A 22,480-nucleotide genomic window follows, 5' to 3' on the forward strand; every position below is an offset into this window, starting at 1 on the left:
AAAATAAAAGTTCTTTCATGGGAATATTGTGTCATTTTATTGATTGATTCGACTATGTAGATTACGAAAATGCTTGCAGTTGTGCGGTCAGTACATTATTTCATAAATTATAGGCAAAAATATGAAACTTTCAAAGAAAAAATTGATAATTTTCCCGAAGCTGCCACTTCTTCTGGCCATGAGCTACGCACTTGAAACTCCACTATGTTTTAGAGCGGAACTTGAAGTTTGAAAACGTTTTCATTTGAGGGATCTGTGACGAATAATTCAGGAGATATAACGATTTTTAGAGGCAAATTCAATTTTTTCCCAAATTTCGAGTTCAAATTCCCCCAAAACCGGGTGCTCTACGAAGAATCGGTGAGCGATGCCATAATTTACGATCTCTGATTAGCCGAATTTCGATCTCACCTGAAAAATTTTTTGTCCAAAAATTTTCGTAAAATTTTCTATACCTGACCCTTAAAAATTTTTTGAAAAATAAAAGTTCCTTCATGGGAATATTGTGTCATTTTATTGATTGATTCGACTATGTAGATTACGAAAATGCTTGCAGTTGTGCGGTCAGTACATTATTTCATAAATTATAGGCAAAAATATGAAGCTTTCAAAGAAAAAATTGATAATTTTCCCGAAGCTGCCACTTCTTCTGGCCATGTGCTACGCACTTGAAACTCCACTATGTTTTAGAGCGGAACTTGAAGTTTGAAAACGTTTTCATTTGAGGGATCTGTGACGAATAATTCAGGAGATATAACGATTTTTAGAGGCAAATTCAATTTTTTCCCAAATTTCGAGTTCAAATTCCCCCAAAACCGGGTGCTCTACGAAGAATCGGTGAGCGATGCCATAATTTACGATCTCTGATTAGCCGAATTTCGATCTCACCTGAAAAATTTTTTGTCCAAAAATTTTCGTAAAATTTTCTATACCTGACCCTTAAAAATTTTTTGAAAAATAAAAGTTCTTTCATGGGAATATTGTGTCATTTTATTGATTGATTCAACTATGTAGATTACGAAAATGCTTGCAGTTGTGCGGTCAGTACATTATTTCATAAATTATAGGCAAAAATATGAAACTTTCAAAGAAAAAATTGATAATTTTCCCGAAGCTGCCACTTCTTCTGGCCATGGGCTACGCACTTGAAACTCCACTATGTTTTAGAGCGGAACTTGAAGTTTGAAAACGTTTTTATTTGAGGGATCTGTGACGAATAATTCAGGAGATATAACGATTTTTAGAGGCAAATTCAATTTTTTCCCAAATTTCGAGTTCAAATTCCCCCAAAACCGGGAGCTCTACGAAGAATCGGTGAGCGATGCCATAATTTACGATCTCTGATTAGCCAAATTTCGATCTCACTTGAAAATTTTTTTGTCCAAAAATTTTCGTAAAATTTTCTATACCTGACCCTTAAAAATTTTTTGAAAAATAAAAGTTCTTTCATGGGAATATTGTGTCATTTTATTGATTGATTCGACTATGTAGATTACGAAAATGCTTGCAGTTGTGCGGTCAGTACATTATTTCATAAATTATAGGCAAAAATATGAAACTTTCAAAGAAAAAATTGATAATTTTCCCGAAGCTGCCACTTCTTCTGGCCATGAGCTACGCACTTGAAACTCCACTATGTTTTAGAGCGGAACTTGAAGTTTGAAAACGTTTTTATTTGAGGGATCTGTGACGAATAATTCAGGAGATATAACGATTTTTAGAGGCAAATTCAATTTTTTCCCAAATTTCGAGTTCAAATTCCCCCAAAACCGGGTGCTCTACGAAGAATCGGTGAGCGATGCCATAATTTACGATCTCTGATTAGCCGAATTTCGATCTCACCTGAAAAATTTTTTGTCCAAAAATTTTCGTAAAATTTTCTATACCTGACCCTTAAAAATTTTTTGAAAAATAAAAGTTCTTTCATGGGAATATTGTGTCATTTTATTGATTGATTCGACTATGTAGATTACGAAAATGCTTGCAGTTGTGCGGTCAGTACATTATTTCATAAATTATAGGCAAAAATATGAAGCTTTCAAAGAAAAAATTGATAATTTTCCCGAAGCTGCCACTTCTTCTGGCCATGTGCTACGCACTTGAAACTCCACTATGTTTTAGAGCGGAACTTGAAGTTTGAAAACGTTTTCATTTGAGGGATCTGTGACGAATAATTCAGGAGATATAACGATTTTTAGAGGCAAATTCAATTTTTTCCCAAATTTCGAGTTCAAATTCCCCCAAAACCGGGTGCTCTACGAAGAATCGGTGAGCGATGCCATAATTTACGATCTCTGATTAGCCGAATTTCGATCTCACCTGAAAAATTTTTTGTCCAAAAATTTTCGTAAAATTTTCTATACCTGACCCTTAAAAATTTTTTGAAAAATAAAAGTTCTTTCATGGGAATATTGTGTCATTTTATTGATTGATTCAACTATGTAGATTACGAAAATGCTTGCAGTTGTGCGGTCAGTACATTATTTCATAAATTATAGGCAAAAATATGAAACTTTCAAAGAAAAAATTGATAATTTTCCCGAAGCTGCCACTTCTTCTGGCCATGGGCTACGCACTTGAAACTCCACTATGTTTTAGAGCGGAACTTGAAGTTTGAAAACGTTTTTATTTGAGGGATCTGTGACGAATAATTCAGGAGATATAACGATTTTTAGAGGCAAATTCAATTTTTTCCCAAATTTCGAGTTCAAATTCCCCCAAAACCGGGAGCTCTACGAAGAATCGGTGAGCGATGCCATAATTTACGATCTCTGATTAGCCAAATTTCGATCTCACTTGAAAATTTTTTTGTCCAAAAATTTTCGTAAAATTTTCTATACCTGACCCTTAAAAATTTTTTGAAAAATAAAAGTTCTTTCATGGGAATATTGTGTCATTTTATTGATTGATTCGACTATGTAGATTACGAAAATGCTTGCAGTTGTGCGGTCAGTACATTATTTCATAAATTATAGGCAAAAATATGAAACTTTCAAAGAAAAAATTGATAATTTTCCCGAAGCTGCCACTTCTTCTGGCCATGAGCTACGCACTTGAAACTCCACTATGTTTTAGAGCGGAACTTGAAGTTTGAAAACGTTTTTATTTGAGGGATCTGTGACGAATAATTCAGGAGATATAACGATTTTTAGAGGCAAATTCAATTTTTTCCCAAATTTCGAGTTAAAATTCCCCCAAAACCGGGTGCTCTACGAAGAATCGGTGAGCGATGCCATAATTTACGATCTCTGATTAGCCGAATTTCGATCTCACCTGAAAAATTTTTTGTCCAAAAATTTTCGTAAAATTTTCTATACCTGACCCTTAAAAATTTTTTGAAAAATAAAAGTTCTTTCATGGGAATATTGTGTCATTTTATTGATTGATTCGACTATGTAGATTACGAAAATGCTTGCAGTTGTGCGGTCAGTACATTATTTCATAAATTATAGGCAAAAATATGAAGCTTTCAAAGAAAAAATTGATAATTTTCCCGAAGCTGCCACTTCTTCTGGCCATGTGCTACGCACTTGAAACTCCACTATGTTTTAGAGCGGAACTTGAAGTTTGAAAACGTTTTCATTTGAGGGATCTGTGACGAATAATTCAGGAGATATAACGATTTTTAGAGGCAAATTCAATTTTTTCCCAAATTTCGAGTTCAAATTCCCCCAAAACCGGGTGCTCTACGAAGAATCGGTGAGCGATGCCATGATTTACGATCTCTGATTAGCCGAATTTCGATCTCACCTGAAAAATTTTTTGTCCAAAAATTTTCGTAAAATTTTCTATACCTGACCCTTAAAAAATTTTTGAAAAATAAAAGTTCTTTCATGGGAATATTGTGTCCTTTTATTGATTGATTCAACTATGTAGATTACGAAAATGCTTGCAGTTGTGCGGTCAGTACATTATTTCATAAATTATAGGCAAAAATATGAAACTTTCAAAGAAAAAATTGATAATTTTCCCGAAGCTGCCACTTCTTCTGGCCATGAGCTACGCACTTGAAACTCCACTATGTTTTAGAGCGGAACTTGAAGTTTGAAAACGTTTTTATTTGAGGGATCTGTGACGAATAATTCAGGAGATATAACGATTTTTAGAGGCAAATTCAATTTTTTCCCAAATTTCGAGTTCAAATTCCCCCAAAACCGGGTGCTCTACGAAGAATCGGTGAGCGATGCCATAATTTACGATCTCTGATTAGCCGAATTTCGATCTCACCTGAAAAATTTTTTGTCCAAAAATTTTCGTAAAATTTTCTATACCTGACCCTTAAAAATTTTTTGAAAAATAAAAGTTCCTTCATGGGAATATTGTGTCATTTTATTGATTGATTCGACTATGTAGATTACGAAAATGCTTGCAGTTGTGCGGTCAGTACATTATTTCATAAATTATAGGCAAAAATATGAAGCTTTCAAAGAAAAAATTGATAATTTTCCCGAAGCTGCCACTTCTTCTGGCCATGTGCTACGCACTTGAAACTCCACTATGTTTTAGAGCGGAACTTGAAGTTTGAAAACGTTTTCATTTGAGGGATCTGTGACGAATAATTCAGGAGATATAACGATTTTTAGAGGCAAATTCAATTTTTTCCCAAATTTCGAGTTCAAATTCCCCCAAAACCGGGTGCTCTACGAAGAATCGGTGAGCGATGCCATAATTTACGATCTCTGATTAGCCGAATTTCGATCTCACCTGAAAAATTTTTTGTCCAAAAATTTTCGTAAAATTTTCTATACCTGACCCTTAAAAATTTTTTGAAAAATAAAAGTTCTTTCATGGGAATATTGTGTCATTTTATTGATTGATTCAACTATGTAGATTACGAAAATGCTTGCAGTTGTGCGGTCAGTACATTATTTCATAAATTATAGGCAAAAATATGAAACTTTCAAAGAAAAAATTGATAATTTTCCCGAAGCTGCCACTTCTTCTGGCCATGGGCTACGCACTTGAAACTCCACTATGTTTTAGAGCGGAACTTGAAGTTTGAAAACGTTTTTATTTGAGGGATCTGTGACGAATAATTCAGGAGATATAACGATTTTTAGAGGCAAATTCAATTTTTTCCCAAATTTCGAGTTCAAATTCCCCCAAAACCGGGAGCTCTACGAAGAATCGGTGAGCGATGCCATAATTTACGATCTCTGATTAGCCAAATTTCGATCTCACTTGAAAATTTTTTTGTCCAAAAATTTTCGTAAAATTTTCTATACCTGACCCTTAAAAATTTTTTGAAAAATAAAAGTTCTTTCATGGGAATATTGTGTCATTTTATTGATTGATTCGACTATGTAGATTACGAAAATGCTTGCAGTTGTGCGGTCAGTACATTATTTCATAAATTATAGGCAAAAATATGAAACTTTCAAAGAAAAAATTGATAATTTTCCCGAAGCTGCCACTTCTTCTGGCCATGAGCTACGCACTTGAAACTCCACTATGTTTTAGAGCGGAACTTGAAGTTTGAAAACGTTTTTATTTGAGGGATCTGTGACGAATAATTCAGGAGATATAACGATTTTTAGAGGCAAATTCAATTTTTTCCCAAATTTCGAGTTCAAATTCCCCCAAAACCGGGTGCTCTACGAAGAATCGGTGAGCGATGCCATAATTTACGATCTCTGATTAGCCGAATTTCGATCTCACCTGAAAAATTTTTTGTCCAAAAATTTTCGTAAAATTTTCTATACCTGACCCTTAAAAATTTTTTGAAAAATAAAAGTTCTTTCATGGGAATATTGTGTCATTTTATTGATTGATTCGACTATGTAGATTACGAAAATGCTTGCAGTTGTGCGGTCAGTACATTATTTCATAAATTATAGGCAAAAATATGAAGCTTTCAAAGAAAAAATTGATAATTTTCCCGAAGCTGCCACTTCTTCTGGCCATGTGCTACGCACTTGAAACTCCACTATGTTTTAGAGCGGAACTTGAAGTTTGAAAACGTTTTCATTTGAGGGATCTGTGACGAATAATTCAGGAGATATAACGATTTTTAGAGGCAAATTCAATTTTTTCCCAAATTTCGAGTTCAAATTCCCCCAAAACCGGGTGCTCTACGAAGAATCGGTGAGCGATGCCATAATTTACGATCTCTGATTAGCCGAATTTCGATCTCACCTGAAAAATTTTTTGTCCAAAAATTTTCGTAAAATTTTCTATACCTGACCCTTAAAAATTTTTTGAAAAATAAAAGTTCTTTCATGGGAATATTGTGTCATTTTATTGATTGATTCAACTATGTAGATTACGAAAATGCTTGCAGTTGTGCGGTCAGTACATTATTTCATAAATTATAGGCAAAAATATGAAACTTTCAAAGAAAAAATTGATAATTTTCCCGAAGCTGCCACTTCTTCTGGCCATGGGCTACGCACTTGAAACTCCACTATGTTTTAGAGCGGAACTTGAAGTTTGAAAACGTTTTTATTTGAGGGATCTGTGACGAATAATTCAGGAGATATAACGATTTTTAGAGGCAAATTCAATTTTTTCCCAAATTTCGAGTTCAAATTCCCCCAAAACCGGGAGCTCTACGAAGAATCGGTGAGCGATGCCATAATTTACGATCTCTGATTAGCCAAATTTCGATCTCACTTGAAAATTTTTTTGTCCAAAAATTTTCGTAAAATTTTCTATACCTGACCCTTAAAAATTTTTTGAAAAATAAAAGTTCTTTCATGGGAATATTGTGTCATTTTATTGATTGATTCGACTATGTAGATTACGAAAATGCTTGCAGTTGTGCGGTCAGTACATTATTTCATAAATTATAGGCAAAAATATGAAACTTTCAAAGAAAAAATTGATAATTTTCCCGAAGCTGCCACTTCTTCTGGCCATGAGCTACGCACTTGAAACTCCACTATGTTTTAGAGCGGAACTTGAAGTTTGAAAACGTTTTTATTTGAGGGATCTGTGACGAATAATTCAGGAGATATAACGATTTTTAGAGGCAAATTCAATTTTTTCCCAAATTTCGAGTTAAAATTCCCCCAAAACCGGGTGCTCTACGAAGAATCGGTGAGCGATGCCATAATTTACGATCTCTGATTAGCCGAATTTCGATCTCACCTGAAAAATTTTTTGTCCAAAAATTTTCGTAAAATTTTCTATACCTGACCCTTAAAAATTTTTTGAAAAATAAAAGTTCTTTCATGGGAATATTGTGTCATTTTATTGATTGATTCGACTATGTAGATTACGAAAATGCTTGCAGTTGTGCGGTCAGTACATTATTTCATAAATTATAGGCAAAAATATGAAGCTTTCAAAGAAAAAATTGATAATTTTCCCGAAGCTGCCACTTCTTCTGGCCATGTGCTACGCACTTGAAACTCCACTATGTTTTAGAGCGGAACTTGAAGTTTGAAAACGTTTTCATTTGAGGGATCTGTGACGAATAATTCAGGAGATATAACGATTTTTAGAGGCAAATTCAATTTTTTCCCAAATTTCGAGTTCAAATTCCCCCAAAACCGGGTGCTCTACGAAGAATCGGTGAGCGATGCCATAATTTACGATCTCTGATTAGCCGAATTTCGATCTCACCTGAAAAATTTTTTGTCCAAAAATTTTCGTAAAATTTTCTATACCTGACCCTTAAAAAATTTTTGAAAAATAAAAGTTCTTTCATGGGAATATTGTGTCCTTTTATTGATTGATTCAACTATGTAGATTACGAAAATGCTTGCAGTTGTGCGGTCAGTACATTATTTCATAAATTATAGGCAAAAATATGAAACTTTCAAAGAAAAAATTGATAATTTTCCCGAAGCTGCCACTTCTTCTGGCCATGAGCTACGCACTTGAAACTCCACTATGTTTTAGAGCGGAACTTGAAGTTTGAAAACGTTTTCATTTGAGGGATCTGTGACGAATAATTCAGGAGATATAACGATTTTTAGAGGCAAATTCAATTTTTTCCCAAATTTCGAGTTCAAATTCCGCCAAAACCGGGTGCTCTACGAAGAATCGGTGAGCGATGCCATAATTTACGATCTCTGATTAGCCGAATTTCGATCTCACTTGAAAAATTTTTTGTCCAAAAATTTTCGTAAAATTTTCTATACCTGACCCTTAAAAATTTTTTGAAAAATAAAAGTTCTTTCATGGGAATATTGTGTCATTTTATTGATTGATTCGACTATGTAGATTACGAAAATGCTTGCAGTTGTGCGGTCAGTACATTATTTCATAAATTATAGGCAAAAATATGAAACTTTCAAAGAAAAAATTGATAATTTTCCCGAAGCTGCCACTTCTTCTGGCCATGAGCTACGCACTTGAAACTCCACTATGTTTTAGAGCGGAACTTGAAGTTTGAAAACGTTTTTATTTGAGGGATATGTGACGAATAATTCAGGAGATATAACGATTTTTAGAGGCAAATTCAATTTTTTCCCAAATTTCGAGTTCAAATTCCCCCAAAACCGGGTGCTCTACGAAGAATCGGTGAGCGATGCCATAATTTACGATCTCTGATTAGCCGAATTTCGATCTCACCTGAAAAATTTTTTGTCCAAAAATTTTCGTAAAATTTTCTATACCTGACCCTCAAAAATTTTTTGAAAAATAAAAGTTCTTTCATGGGAATATTGTGTCATTTTATTGAGTGATTCGACTATGTAGATTACGAAAATGCTTGCAGTTGTGCGGTCAGTACATTATTTCATAAATTATAGGCAAAAATATGAAGCTTTCAAAGAAAAAATTGATAATTTTCCCGAAGCTGCCACTTCTTCTGGCCATGTGCTACGCACTTGAAACTCCACTATGTTTTAGAGCGGAACTTGAAGTTTGAAAACGTTTTCATTTGAGGGATCTGTGACGAATAATTCAGGAGATATAACGATTTTTAGAGGCAAATTCAATTTTTTCCCAAATTTCGAGTTCAAATTCCCCCAAAACCGGGTGCTCTACGAAGAATCGGTGAGCGATGCCATAATTTACGATCTCTGATTAGCCGAATTTCGATCTCACCTGAAAAATTTTTTGTCCAAAAATTTTCGTAAAATTTTCTATACTTGACCCTTAAAAATTTTTTGAAAAATAAAAGTTCTTTCATGGGAATATTGTGTCATTTTATTGATTGATTCAACTATGTAGATTACGAAAATGCTTGCAGTTGTGCGATCAGTACATTATTTCATAAATTATAGGCAAAAATATGAAACTTTCAAAGAAAAAATTGATAATTTTCCCGAAGCTGCCACTTCTTCTGGCCATGGGCTACGCACTTGAAACTCCACTATGTTTTAGAACGGAACTTGAAGTTTGAAAACGTTTTTATTTGAGGGATCTGTGACGAATAATTCAGGAGATATAACGATTTTTAGAGGCAAATTCAATTTTTTCCCAAATTTCGAGTTCAAATTCCGCCAAAACCGGGTGCTCTACGAAGAATCGGTGAGCGATGCCATAATTTACGATCTCTGATTAGCCGAATTTCGATCTCACCTGAAAAATTTTTTGTCCAAAAATTTTCGTAAAATTTTCTATACCTGACCCTTAAAAATTTTTTGAAAAATAAAAGTTCTTTCATGGGAATATTGTGTCATTTTATTGATTGATTCGACTATGTAGATTAAGAAAATGCTTGCAGTTGTGCGGTCAGTACATTATTTCATAAATTATAGGCAAAAATATGAAACTTTCAAAGAAAAAATTGATAATTTTCCCGAAGCTGCCACTTCTTCTGGCCATGGGCTACGCACTTGAAACTCCACTATGTTTCAGAGCGGAACTTGAAGTTTGAAAACGTTTTTATTTGAGGGATCTGTGACGAATAATTCAGGAGATATAACGATTTTTAGAGGCAAATTCAATTTTTTCCCAAATTTCGAGTTCAAATTCCCCCAAAACCGGGAGCTCTACGAAGAATCGGTGAGCGATGCCATAATTTACGATCTCTGATTAGCCAAATTTCGATCTCACTTGAAAATTTTTTTGTCCAAAAATTTTCGTAAAATTTTCTATACCTGACCCTTAAAAATTTTTTGAAAAATAAAAGTTCTTTCATGGGAATATTGTGTCATTTTATTGATTGATTCGACTATGTTGATTACGAAAATGCTTGCAGTTGTGCGGTCAGTACATTATTTCATAAATTATAGGCAAAAATATGAAGCTTTCAAAGAAAAAATTGATAATTTTCCCGGAACTGCCACTTCTTCTGGCCATGGGCTACGCACTTGAAACTCCACTATGTTTTAGAGCGGAACTTGAAGTTTGAAAACGTTTTTATTTGAGGGATCTGTGACGAATAATTCAGGTGATATAACGATTTTTAGAGGCAAATTCAATTTTTTCCCAAATTTAAATTTAAATAAGTAGAATCCCACCACGAAAATATAGGTAGGAATGGAAGGTTTTATTTTAAATGTTGAGTACTAGGCAGTCTGCTGAATTCAAATTCAACAGATGTGCTGAATCGAGAATTCATTGTGGTAAACAAACAAGTTCTTTTGTTTCCAATATGAAATAATGTTGTTTTGATCTTACACATTTATTGAAAACTGGTTCTGCAAAGAGGACTATCTCTAAATAATAATCACTTTTAGCACGATACAGCTTTCTGGATTACTTATGACAGATGTTGCCAACATGGTTGGTTTTGTTTACATCGCTAGACTTCTCCGATATAATACGTTCAAATTCATAAAAACTAAAAACAGATACAAGATATTTCTTATATGTGTAATGATTAATAGAATTAATACTTTCGTTATCTGTTGCCGATACGGTGGGTCTTTTTTACTACCTGCTAGGCCAGAGGCGTTAAAGTTTTCATCAACGTTCAAATTTCTTACCAATTTCATAATCATGCATTTGATTTGAAAAAAAAAATTATGAACCGAAACTATTTAAATCTTGATATTCGTCAAATAAAATATCTTGGTGGCATTCCTCGTGAAAGAGAATTTTTTGCTTTCGTATTTGATGACATTTTTACATAATTTATCCACTGAATCGATTAAAATCGATCAATGTCGATTTCAAGATCTGAACTATTTTCAATTCTATTCTAATTCCAATTCTATCTGTTCAAACAGATAGATATACAGATTATGAGTATATGGGAAACTTGCATATCAATTTCTGGCTAGGATAAGATCAAAATACAAGGTTGAATAAAAGGAAAGACTTACCAGAGAGCGGAGAAAGAAAGAACTTTTTACACCTGAAACAAAAATTGTCCTTATAAGAATAATTCGATTGTATATTCATAATTCATAATTAATACTATAGCGAATCATATTTCTCTGTTTCATTTCATCTTTAATGAATTAGCATCAAGTAATATCGGAATCAATTAAATATATTGTCTTTGAAATACGCTTCCCATTTGAGTCAAAATTCACTGCAGCCAAACTGCACAAATTTCAATTAAAAGGCAGAGTATTCTGTACAGAGGTCCAATATTCATCAGTTATCCAATTAATCGTCTTTTCCTACCAAACCAATTTTGTTTCAACGGAAAATGAAAAGGAGGGCGAAAGGAATCCCAATTTTATTGGAAAATTGGAGAATTATATTCCGCTTCCGCTACAAAATACCAGATTTATTCTTTTTCGCCAATTCTAACGAAAATTCTTTGATTTCGTTGGGGAAAAATGTACAAAGAAAAGCTCCCCCCAAAATTGAATCTGAATAATTGTTTTTTTTATGCCATTCTTGTAGACCCTGATCAATTATTTTGTGCGGTTTCAAATATTTCTTCACTTGCAGGGTAAGATGAAAATTTGTGTTTAAACGGTCTAAGGGTATTGCAAGTTGTGTAGAAGAGAATATTGAATAAAAAAATATTTTCAAATGGTTATTCCATATAGAGGGTGTTCCTTAATTGAAGGTCGAAGGAAAAAGTATAGGCCCGCAAACGGTCTGTTTTAGAGATACAGGTTGTTTCTTGTAGTCTGTAATCTTCGCTACAGATCGGGTAAATAAGTACCAAAACTTATAATTAATTCATTCATCATAGCTTACTAACTGGTTCTTTATAATAATTTGGAGTTTCCTGGGAATTACTAGAGAATTGTTTGAATTTTTTTCTCTCTAAATAGGTACCAGATACGATAAAACCACAAGAAACCAAAAATTGCAATACTCCACCGAAGTTTCTTCTTAAATTATTCTAAACTATCAGTGGTCCATCAAAAAAAGTTCTTGAAGAGAGAAGCAGGCAGTGTTCTAGATTAAATAATACCCTGTAACTTTGCGTTTGAAATTAAGATATCATATAATGAAAACTTGTAATTGAAATTGAAGTTGAAAATCTTGTGAAGAAAAGGTGCTGTGAGAAAGAAAATTGAAAAAGATCAAACTTAAACACACTGTATCTCGAAAACATATCGTTTGCAGGCTAATGTTTTCAGGACTTTTTTTCTTTGAATGATGCGAGAAATCTGTCATTTTCGTTTGCTCCTCCAATATAAGCACACCCTAAATGAAGGCAGAATCTCAAATCGATCGGATTCGTTGTTACAGAAATTTTAAGAATCTAGTTTTTTTTTAAATATACAATTTTTTATGGTTCTGACTTCTGACAATGTGATTAGATCAAAATTTTGCACGGAACTTGAAATTTGTATTTCATTAAATGCCGACAATCTCAATCTCAATTTTGTCGATTTTGTGGTCAAGAAAATATTTGGCAATTTTCATTCAATATTCTTCTTGGATTTTATATGGTTCTGTTAGAGCGATCAACATGAAATTCTGCACGAGGTTTTAAATTATCATTCTCAATCCCAATGCAAATTTTCATCCCGATCTAAAATGTAGTTTCGATATTAGCAGAAATACAGAAATCGTCGGCACAAACTCCAAAAAATACAGTTAGCAGAACAAACGCTCAAACCCCCAATTACCCTCCAAGTCTAACCGAATCCCCAAACAAAACAACCCCGGCGTACGTCAACCACAAAACGAAAAAAGAAAAAAACCTCTCCCACCCAATCGACTCCGATGCCAGAGTAAATTCTTCCACCCTCATTTTCCCATTTCATTGTCCGGACGGACTGATCCTATTAACAAGTTCTGCCGCGAAACCTTCATTGGCGTCGTCAATAATTGATTTCGTTCATTAGAAGAACCTACGAACGTCGACGGTCGTCCGATCCAGAATTACGTGTGTGGCCCCCCTTAACCGCGTCCGCTTAATTGGAAGTGGGACGGATTGATTGTGCGGTACGGTTTGTTTTCGTGGCGCAACGTTGCCGGCTGTATAATTAGTGGACGTTCGATTCGTCAATGACACCCTTGAGATTTTACGATCGGATGGAAGTTACATGTTGGCGATGTCTAAACTGTGCTTTATTTGCGGCTAATTTTTGACTGATGATGTCTGGACGAGTGGAGAATGGAGGTTTTCGAACTTTGGTGAGATGTCTGGGATGTTTGGGAAGGTTTGAATGAATGCTGCAGGAGTTTTATGGCTAATTTGCAAGTGCTGATGCATCCAGACTGGAGTGCTTCGGTTGGGACTTGAATTATCCACGAAAGGTTTTTCGGGAAAACGATGCATGTGAAACGTTTCACTGTTTGGTGTGCCGTGAGGCTGTCTACATAGATTGAGGGAGCATATGTCATTTTCAGTAAGCAAATTTTGTCCCCAACATGAACTATCACATTTGACATGAAGCGCGCGGAAATGAAAACATATCAGTGATACGATATTTCACTTAATTCGCGAGTTTCTCCACGAAGAACGCACTTCTTATGTCCCAAATTGAATCAAAGTTTCATTTCAACTCAAAATACATTGAGATGTATACCTAAATATATCAGACATTCAGAAAACAAACTTCAAGCGCGCCAAACGACGTGAAAAAACCGATGACACTAGGAGAGCAAAGGTTGCCAAACCTTGGATTTCAGCAGGTAAATACAGAATATAAAAAATATTCTGCTTATTATAAATTAGACAATAAGGAACAATGTCAGATTCCAAATATTCAAATTTGCATATTTAATCGGGAATCACAAAAATAAATATATTTCATTCAATATCCGTCAACGTAATCTAACCATGTTGGGGACAAGTAAAAATTGCGTATACTTCCTCTATCTATGTTTATTACCCTATGGTTAGCCAGTTACTCATGCATAGAATTTTTCATGTAATTATTGCAAAATTTCATCTCCAAATGCTCTACAGATTGATGGAGACAAAAGTTTGGTTGCAATTCGCGAAGAAGACACTCCAGATGAATTGCAGAAAATAGAGCTAGATCGACTCATTTAAACTGTAAACCTATCTCTGAAGTCAGGCAGAGCATGATACAAAAATGTTCATAAGGGACGAAATTCAATGAGCTCCTAGACAGCCCAACAAGCAACATAAACCGAACTGAATACAAAAAACGTTTCCAATCTCAGCTACTACCGTGTTTCAGATTTTGCTTACTAACCTCAACATGCACACATACAAGATCATATTGGCATTGCCAGAATCTAATTGCAATTTTGTGAGCTATGAAGTTTATTGATGAAAAAATCCTATTATTGAGCCATTGCTCCCTTGACTTCATTAGTTTAGACTCAATTTTCCTGTTTGGTGATCTCCTTTTGATCATCATTTGGTCTTCACCTTTGTAAAAGATTGACCTAAGCGTTATAGTGAACTCCGATCGATATGCTGCAGCACACCCAGTCCCCCATCCATATGCTATTTTTCATGACATAGTCTCGACAGATTTGGTAGCAACCACTATCTCGAAGTCAGACACTCAGATACCTATGAACTTCTTTCCATTCTTAAGAATTAGAAGGCACAGATTGATTTCATCCAGCCTGTGAGCACTGAAGCTTTAAAGGCCAAAGTTGAGTCAACAACATATTTTCGACTGGTAGTTTTTCTCGAGTGCACATTTTTCCCAAAGATATCAGTGATGATATATATTAATGTTGTTTTCAATCATTATTCTTCATTTTGAGCCAAATGAGCTAAAGATTGGCATCCTCCAATAGTCAAAAACTCAAATTCACCAATTTTCAGTTGAAGGAAGACATTACACAGTATCGCTAGACTTACATCTTTAACGTCATCGTTAAACAAGCTCGCAAAAAATATATCCTCAATCTACAACATCCAGCGACATTTTTCCACATCCCCGTCATTCCCACGCCCGAACTTCAAAACCAGATCCATAAATCCGGCCGCGACACATCCAGACAATCCCGAGAAATATCCAGACGTTCATCTGCGTGTGCATCTGACGCAAATCCCCTCTCTCCCACTCAACGTGCCATCTTTCCGAAACCGGGATCATATTCCCGGATCCCATTAGGGACGGCATTAGACGGCCGAAAGTTGCACAGAAACGTCGCGGGGGGGCACACAAATTAATTATCTCACAACGAAGGGGGCGAGCGCGGTGGGGAAAGAAACGACATGCGGCAGCACATGGCAAAAACTTTGTTATTGGGGATTATTTTCGGTCGGGTTGCGTAAGCGTCTTTCGTAGGAGGAAAGCCTCCTTTGATTGGTAAGTCCGTAGTAATAGCTTGAGGAAAAACGGAGGGAAAACGGGTCACGTACTCGGGAAACGTAGTCATTAGGATCTATGAGATATTATGAGGAAGCTTGCCGGATTTCCGGTTGTGTATATCGCTACGACTCCCAATTGCTTATTTTCGCGATTGCCATCGAGGTACGAAGTGTGTTTTTTTTAGGGGAATAATCCTGATAAAGAAGGATTCGAGGCAAAAAAAATCGAGGACGCCACTGGCGTGACGTCGACTCGGTTGTTCATTTGCTCATTTACACTTGGAGTCTATCCTGAAACCACCACATCGAGACATCTCTTATTAGAGCTAAAAATATAGTATACATCATATACAGAAGGCCAACAAAGGTTGGAGATACATTTGACAATCATAGTTCTGGGAGTTCTAGAAGTACAGCTGCCTCCGGTGGTGCTGCAGCCCCTGCTGCTGAAGAAGAAAAAGAAGAGAAGAAGAAGGAAGAACAAGCAGAATCAGAGTCTGATGATGACATGGGCTTTCGTCTCTTCGACTAAGCTTAAGAACAGCTGAACCATGTTATCAAATCCTTCAACCAAGAATTTCGTCTTCTACCAACCAATCTTTTGACGTGTATCTCACCCCCAAATATCAACATCAGCAGCGCATATTTCGCACCTCTCATACATGATGAACAAGTATCCACACTTTCAATAAAAAGAAATGTTTATATAGTAATAAGTGAGGTCTAATGACACCACTAATTTGAAGACCGCACCAAACAGGAACACGTTGACAATGGGAGGCTCTCGAATGCGACAATTTTCTTCGTTTCTGTTTACGTCAACTACAATAAATTTTACACTAGACTTGAAACAGCCATTCTTAAGGGTTTTCCAATTAGAAGTTTCATTTTGAATAGCCAACTATATGGGCAGTTTTCACGTAATTAGAAACATACAAATTGTTGCATTTGGGATTCGGAAAATACAAGAATGATTGTTGAAAACCCTTTCCATCCTCAGCTTATCACTGTTTTTGAACGGGTGGTTGGATGTTATTTAATCAAAATAAGGCTAGTGCAGTTGTTACAGTTAATGAATTATGCCACCGAGCTATAATGAATGATTTTTTTATGCCTGGAATTGGAATATATTTTACATTTCTGAGACCACGTTTATTTTCAATATGAGGAAGCTGCGTGCCACACAAGCAACGAAAGAATCACAATTTTGCAAGAAAAGTTTCCTGGTCGTTTTTTATTCCTCGAAAAGTTAAATAATTGGCTACCAAAATCTTGTGATTCAACACCTTTGGACTGTTTTGGAACCACTTGAAAGATAAGGTTCATTTCAATAGTGTACAATCGATCAATGGCCTCAAAAATGGAATTCGTGAAGTTATCGAAGACATACAATGCTAGTTGATAATAGAAAACTCCATGAAAAGGCTATGGAGGTGCAACAAAATGCAAATCTTCATGTTGGTCGAATCTGCAGTTTCGAAATTATCAAGAAAACAAAATTCCAAATGATTATATTTACGAAAACCCTAGAGGCATTTTCTCCCTTAACAAACATAACTGTTGCATTCCCTAGCTAACCTGAAAATTGCAGAAATCCACATATAATAATAGGGCAATCTGCTCAGGGATCATCAACTACAAAAAATAATGTCTTCAAAAACTCCAAACTTTCAACTCTATCACCTAAAAGCACTCAAATTCAGACCTTGATTCTTTCCTCATCCAAATCCCCTTCTACAAGACCCAGAACTCCGAAAAATTCAATATCCGATATTAATCCATAATTTAAGAATCGCGCGAAACTTTTTAGTTTAGCGAAAATTTGGTTCGGGATGGCGCAGACTGGTTTTATCGTTCGGCGATTTCCGCCTCTTATTAGTTTCCCTAATGGGTCACGTAGCGCCGTCGATCTGATTGATTCTGAAAGTTGCCACGACGATGATTCCAAGTTTCGGAAAAGTTCTGGGGAGGTGCGATTTTCCACCAGCTGGAAAGAGGAGGTGAAGGAGGAAGGAAGAGTCCTCCTTCCTCAGTCTTCGTCCGTTGGAATTTGAGTTTATCATTTAGGAAAGTTTCAGACGCTCCCAAGACTGTAGGTCGAGTTTGGTGAAGTTTTGTAATTCATAATTTGGACATGAAGGATTTAGAAGGTCGATGAGGGAAATTTCTGAGATATTCGATGGAAATTCTTCCGTTTGAAGCATCGAAGTCATCAGAACCAGGAGTGAATGGGTTCATTTCACTTTGCCTCAGATATATTCCAATATTCTTTCGTATTGGTATAGGGTGTTTTTTTTTCGAGGTATATAATTTTAAGTTGGCATTACTGTTCAAGATGACGACCGATTTAACAACTGTCAACTGATTTATTCTCAGTTTGGTTTGGAAATTCATCATGAATAGACTCACGCCTGAACAACGCTTGCAAATAGTGCAATTTTATTTCGAAAATAATGGTTCTGTGCGGAATACGTATCGCGTACTACGTCCATTAGCGATGAAGCGCACTTCTGAATGAATGGCTACGTCAACAAACAAAACTGCCGCATTTGAAGTGAAGCTAATCCTCGAGTGTATGTCGAAACACCGTTACATCCAGAAAAACTGACTATTTGGTGCGCTTTATGGGCTGGTGGAATCATTGGTCCGTACTTCTTCAAAAACGATGATGGCCAGAACGTTACAGTCAATGGTGATCGGTATAGAGCCATGATTACTAACTTTTTCATTCCTGAATTGAACAACCATGATGTCCAGGAGCTGTGGTTTCAACAAGACGGCGCAACATGTCACACAGCTCGTCCCAGAATCGATTTATTGAAAGACACGTTTGGTGACCGCCTAATTTCACGTTTTGGACCTGTGAATTGACCTCCAAAATCTTGTGATTCAACACCGCTAGACTACTTTCTGTGGGGCTATGTAGAGTCATTGGTCTATGCGGATAAGCCACAAACCCTTGACCATTTGGAAGACAACATTCGCTGTGTAATTGCCGATATACGGCCACAAATGTTGGAAAAAGTCATCGAAAATTGGACGTCCAGATTGGACTACATCCGAGCCAGCCGTGGCGGTCATATGCCAGAAATCATATTTAAAATGTAATGCCACAAGATTATCTTGCGGATAAATAAAATTCATGTCAATCGAATAATCCATCGTTGTTTTATTGCAATTTAAAGTTCTATAGCTCTAAAAAAACACTCCTTATTATCACAGTAGGTTGAGTTGCATACACAACGTTGAAAAATTTGATTGGATATTCGAAACTAACGACTGCACGTGCAAACAACCCCACGCTCAATCCAAAACTTCTCAGTTTTTCCCGACAAATCACGAAAAAAGAGCAAATAACGAAACTCAGCTACTTTTCCACCTACCCATCAACAAAACTCCGAACAGCTGCTAAAAGCGAGTCCATGTAAATCAAGGAGCATCATTCATTAACCGGCCCAAGGGCGCTTCACTAACGAATTAACCCTCTATCTCCATACCTACCCCGTATCGTCAATAATGAAATTGAGGGTTTCAAATCCAATATTTCCCTTTCTCGTTAACACCATCAACATCGGGAGAGGTAGGATTTTTTTTTATTCCTGGGGGTCGAAAAATTAAATAGGCCATCGCACGCGCAAGCCATTAGGCCTAGGTATATATGGACGGCGAGAATGGGGGGGGCTTGGGGTGCACACAAATTACCTTTTAATCCTGTGCGCGGAGCAATTTGACCCTTTTGAGCGGGGAACGCGCTCCACTATGGGAGGAAGCCAGAGGCCAAACGTTGGATCGTCGTAGGAGGCTGTGAAACCGGACGTTTGAGATAAACGAAGGGCCTTAATTGAATTTTTGGGTAGGTTGTGGGATTAGGGAGGTTTTTTTCGTCGTGAGGGTTGCATGCTTTGGTATCCGAGAGGGAAATAGCATGGAATTTGGCTGCGAGAAAGTCTTGATTAAATTAGGAAATTAAAAATATTGGTCGTAGAAGCACAATGGCAGGATTCATGCTGTTTATGCTAGCCATCCTACTTGGATATGCTTAACGAAACAGGTATTGTTGGGAAGTTCAAGGTGAAAACACTTGAACTACCTTACCATTTCAATATGTTTGGATGAAAAATATAATTATTATGATGAATTCCGGACTGTTCGTATTGAAAAATTGGTCAAGCTGATTAATTTTCAATATAAATAGTCCAATTGTCAGGCTTCCATTTCATCTTCTCATTCCTCTCGTTTTGAAAATTTTTCTAACACATCACTTAATTAGATCCCCACTGCCATACTACTTTTTTCTCCTTCAGTACCAAGCTTCAGCAAATGCATGCCACTATTTCGAGACATATAGTTCAGAGTGGATCGAGATACTGAAAGATATGTGAAGCTACATCTGTTGTTTCTGAAGAATGAATGAAAACGAATTTAGTATATTGACCAAACACTGTTCTTTGATTGGAAAAAATACTGTGCCACCAAAGCAATGGCTTATTAATTGTTATTTAGACTTTGCTCCATCGATAACAATAGATAAAAGGTGCTTCTGGAAATGAAATTTAGCTCTAGTGAAGAAGTGATTTCCAAGGTTGAAGCCTATTTCGAAAGCCAAAAGAATTTTTCTACAAAAATATTTATTTTCGGCAACCGTCCGGGAAGTGCTCACTTCCCGGACGCTTTTTCTCTGAGAAAGTAGCATTTCCCGGCCTAGTCCGGAAAGTACGTACTTCCCGGACTAGGCCGGAAAAGAATCATAGAATCCATAACAACCGAGATAACGGCTGACAGTTCATATGAAATTAGTTGTCAAAAATTTGCATGTTTTTTGATCGCAATCGTAATAAAATCTGGAAAGCAGCAGCGATAGTGTTATTTTACATGGTTGCCGAAAAAATATTGTACGCAACACGCCCGAAAATGGTTTTTTTGGACTCACAGACTTCCAGGACTCGCTTACGCTCGTCCTGGAATTTTGTCTCTTCGTCCAAAAAAACCCTATTTTCCGGACTTGTTACGTAAATTACTATTTTATTATATTTCATAGTCAGAGGAACATTGAAGTTCATTTATCACTCTTCAATGTTGATAGATGGGCTCAAGATTTTCAGAAATACTAATGTGACCACTCACTTTTGAAAATTTCAGGATGTTACTGTTAATTCTTAAGGCGACCAACCCTATTGGATACAAAGGAGATTGGCCAAGCATACGTTGAATTCCAGATCATTCTCTATGACGCTCACTGGGGATTCATCGGGTCAAGTAGCTTGACATTTTAACCAATTACTCGACTTGAAAATCGAGCTAGCGAAAAATTACATACTTGAGCTTGACTTGACTTGATTTTAGATGATTATTGCTTGACTTGATATCAAGCTACTTGATATTACTTGAGCTTGATATGCACGCGTCGCACGCCATATATTTCTGCAATCTCGTGCGCGCTTATACTAAATAAAGGGTTTCCTTGAGCGCCGAGAGACTGAAGCATTCGCCAGTGTGACTTTATTAGTAGTTTTCTCACATTTCCATGAAATCTATTGGTAGATTTTGGTAGTTTGAGAAATATCTTTTCAAACTTGGCCAAAATGGCCAAGGATTTTTTATCAACGCCAGCATCTTCAGCTCCTGTTGAATGAAAATTTTCCGGAGCTGCTCCTACAGTGACAAAAACCCGCAATAGAGTAGGCGACAGATCTCATGTATCTTAGATCCTGGATGGAAAATTATGAAATCAAACAAAGCCTGGAGGTTTCTAAATATTGAGAAACTTTATTTTTCATCATTTTTCATTTTGTTATGATTAATGGTGATTTAATTTATGTTTCTATTTCAAAAAAGTTGACATTTTCGGTTCTTTAACGAGAATTCGACTTGAAATCAAGTCAAGCTCAAGCCAAGTAGCTTGGAAATCAAGCCAAGCCGTGAATCCCTAGCGCTCACATTGTATTTCACTGTCGATTCTATGGATGGAGAGTGAATTTTGGACAATCTTAAGGCAGCGTTGCCTGAAAAATCCGTATTTCTGAGCATCTTGAATAGGCAATAGGGACAAATATTCTTATTCCCAAGTTCACTACAACCAGGTTTCAGTTGATTTTGTATAACTCCTCCAGACTTGTGCTTCTGCCATATTTTTAAAAGCTAGAACTAAACAAGATGAGAATTTGGCTCCACTTTCTCCCAATCACATTTCCCCTGACGTAATAATTCAAAGTGGGTTGTGAATTTCATCCCCTCGACTGATTCCAAAAGTCAATTACAGTAAAATAACAACCCAAAACACCATTGTTGTGCTCTTTTCTACCTCCCTCATCTTCGAACACCCACCTCTGTGATTATATCTCTTTCCGACTTCCACCGGAACTGGTCTTATTTGCCACTTCCCCCGTTTCCTTGTTAACTTCCACCTCCAATCCCTCTAATATTTGACGAAATAACCCTGTCGATCGTCTCTGAAACCTAGACTTCATAATTGAGCCTCCAATTAGCCTTCTACTGTTTCATTTCCGCTCAAATATTGATTCGTCATATTTCAACGGGAGGGTCATTACAGGAAAATTGGAGAGAATGGAGAGTGGGAGTGTTTTTCCTTATCTGGTCGATTGATCGAGGAACAGACCGGTAGTTTTTCAACTGTCTGCATTCGGGAATTGAGAGCTTTGAAAAAGAGTGGTGGGAGATTTTTTAGTTTGTGAAATTTATTGCTGATCCTTGATTTTATCATTTGCTAGGTTGGTAATGTTGGTTTTTCTATGTTTCAAGTTGATTCAGTCGAATATTTGACTGCCACATAGAATTTCTTATGACAGGATTGTAATTATCAATATATGGCACTTCAGAGTGAAAATTTCATCGCTAAAGCATCCTATTATATTGCCTATAACACCTTTAATCCTTTAAATGGAAGAGAAATTTCATTGACCAAAATAAACATGAGAAGTTACAGAGGTTACAGAGTATCACCTGGCGACAGTTCAA

The 22,480-nt window shown here is 36.2% G+C and overlaps 1 protein-coding gene across 3 annotated transcripts in view; it reads right to left on the minus strand.

Moving 5' to 3' along the window:
* Positions 1 to 22,480, minus strand: part of LOC123680790 (complexin) — a 330,085-nt gene that overhangs the window by 248,884 nt on the left and 58,721 nt on the right. For all 3 annotated transcript variants that reach the window (XM_045618869.1, XM_045618868.1, XM_045618872.1), the window contains one exon: positions 11,166 to 11,197. The gene's annotated coding sequence lies outside the window, so the exon portion shown is untranslated. The remainder of the gene's footprint in view (positions 1 to 11,165; positions 11,198 to 22,480) is intronic.

The sequence above is a fragment of the Harmonia axyridis genome, chromosome 5 (genome assembly GCF_914767665.1).
Source record: "Harmonia axyridis chromosome 5, icHarAxyr1.1, whole genome shotgun sequence".
In the NCBI taxonomy this organism is placed as follows: Eukaryota; Metazoa; Arthropoda; class Insecta; order Coleoptera; family Coccinellidae; genus Harmonia; species Harmonia axyridis.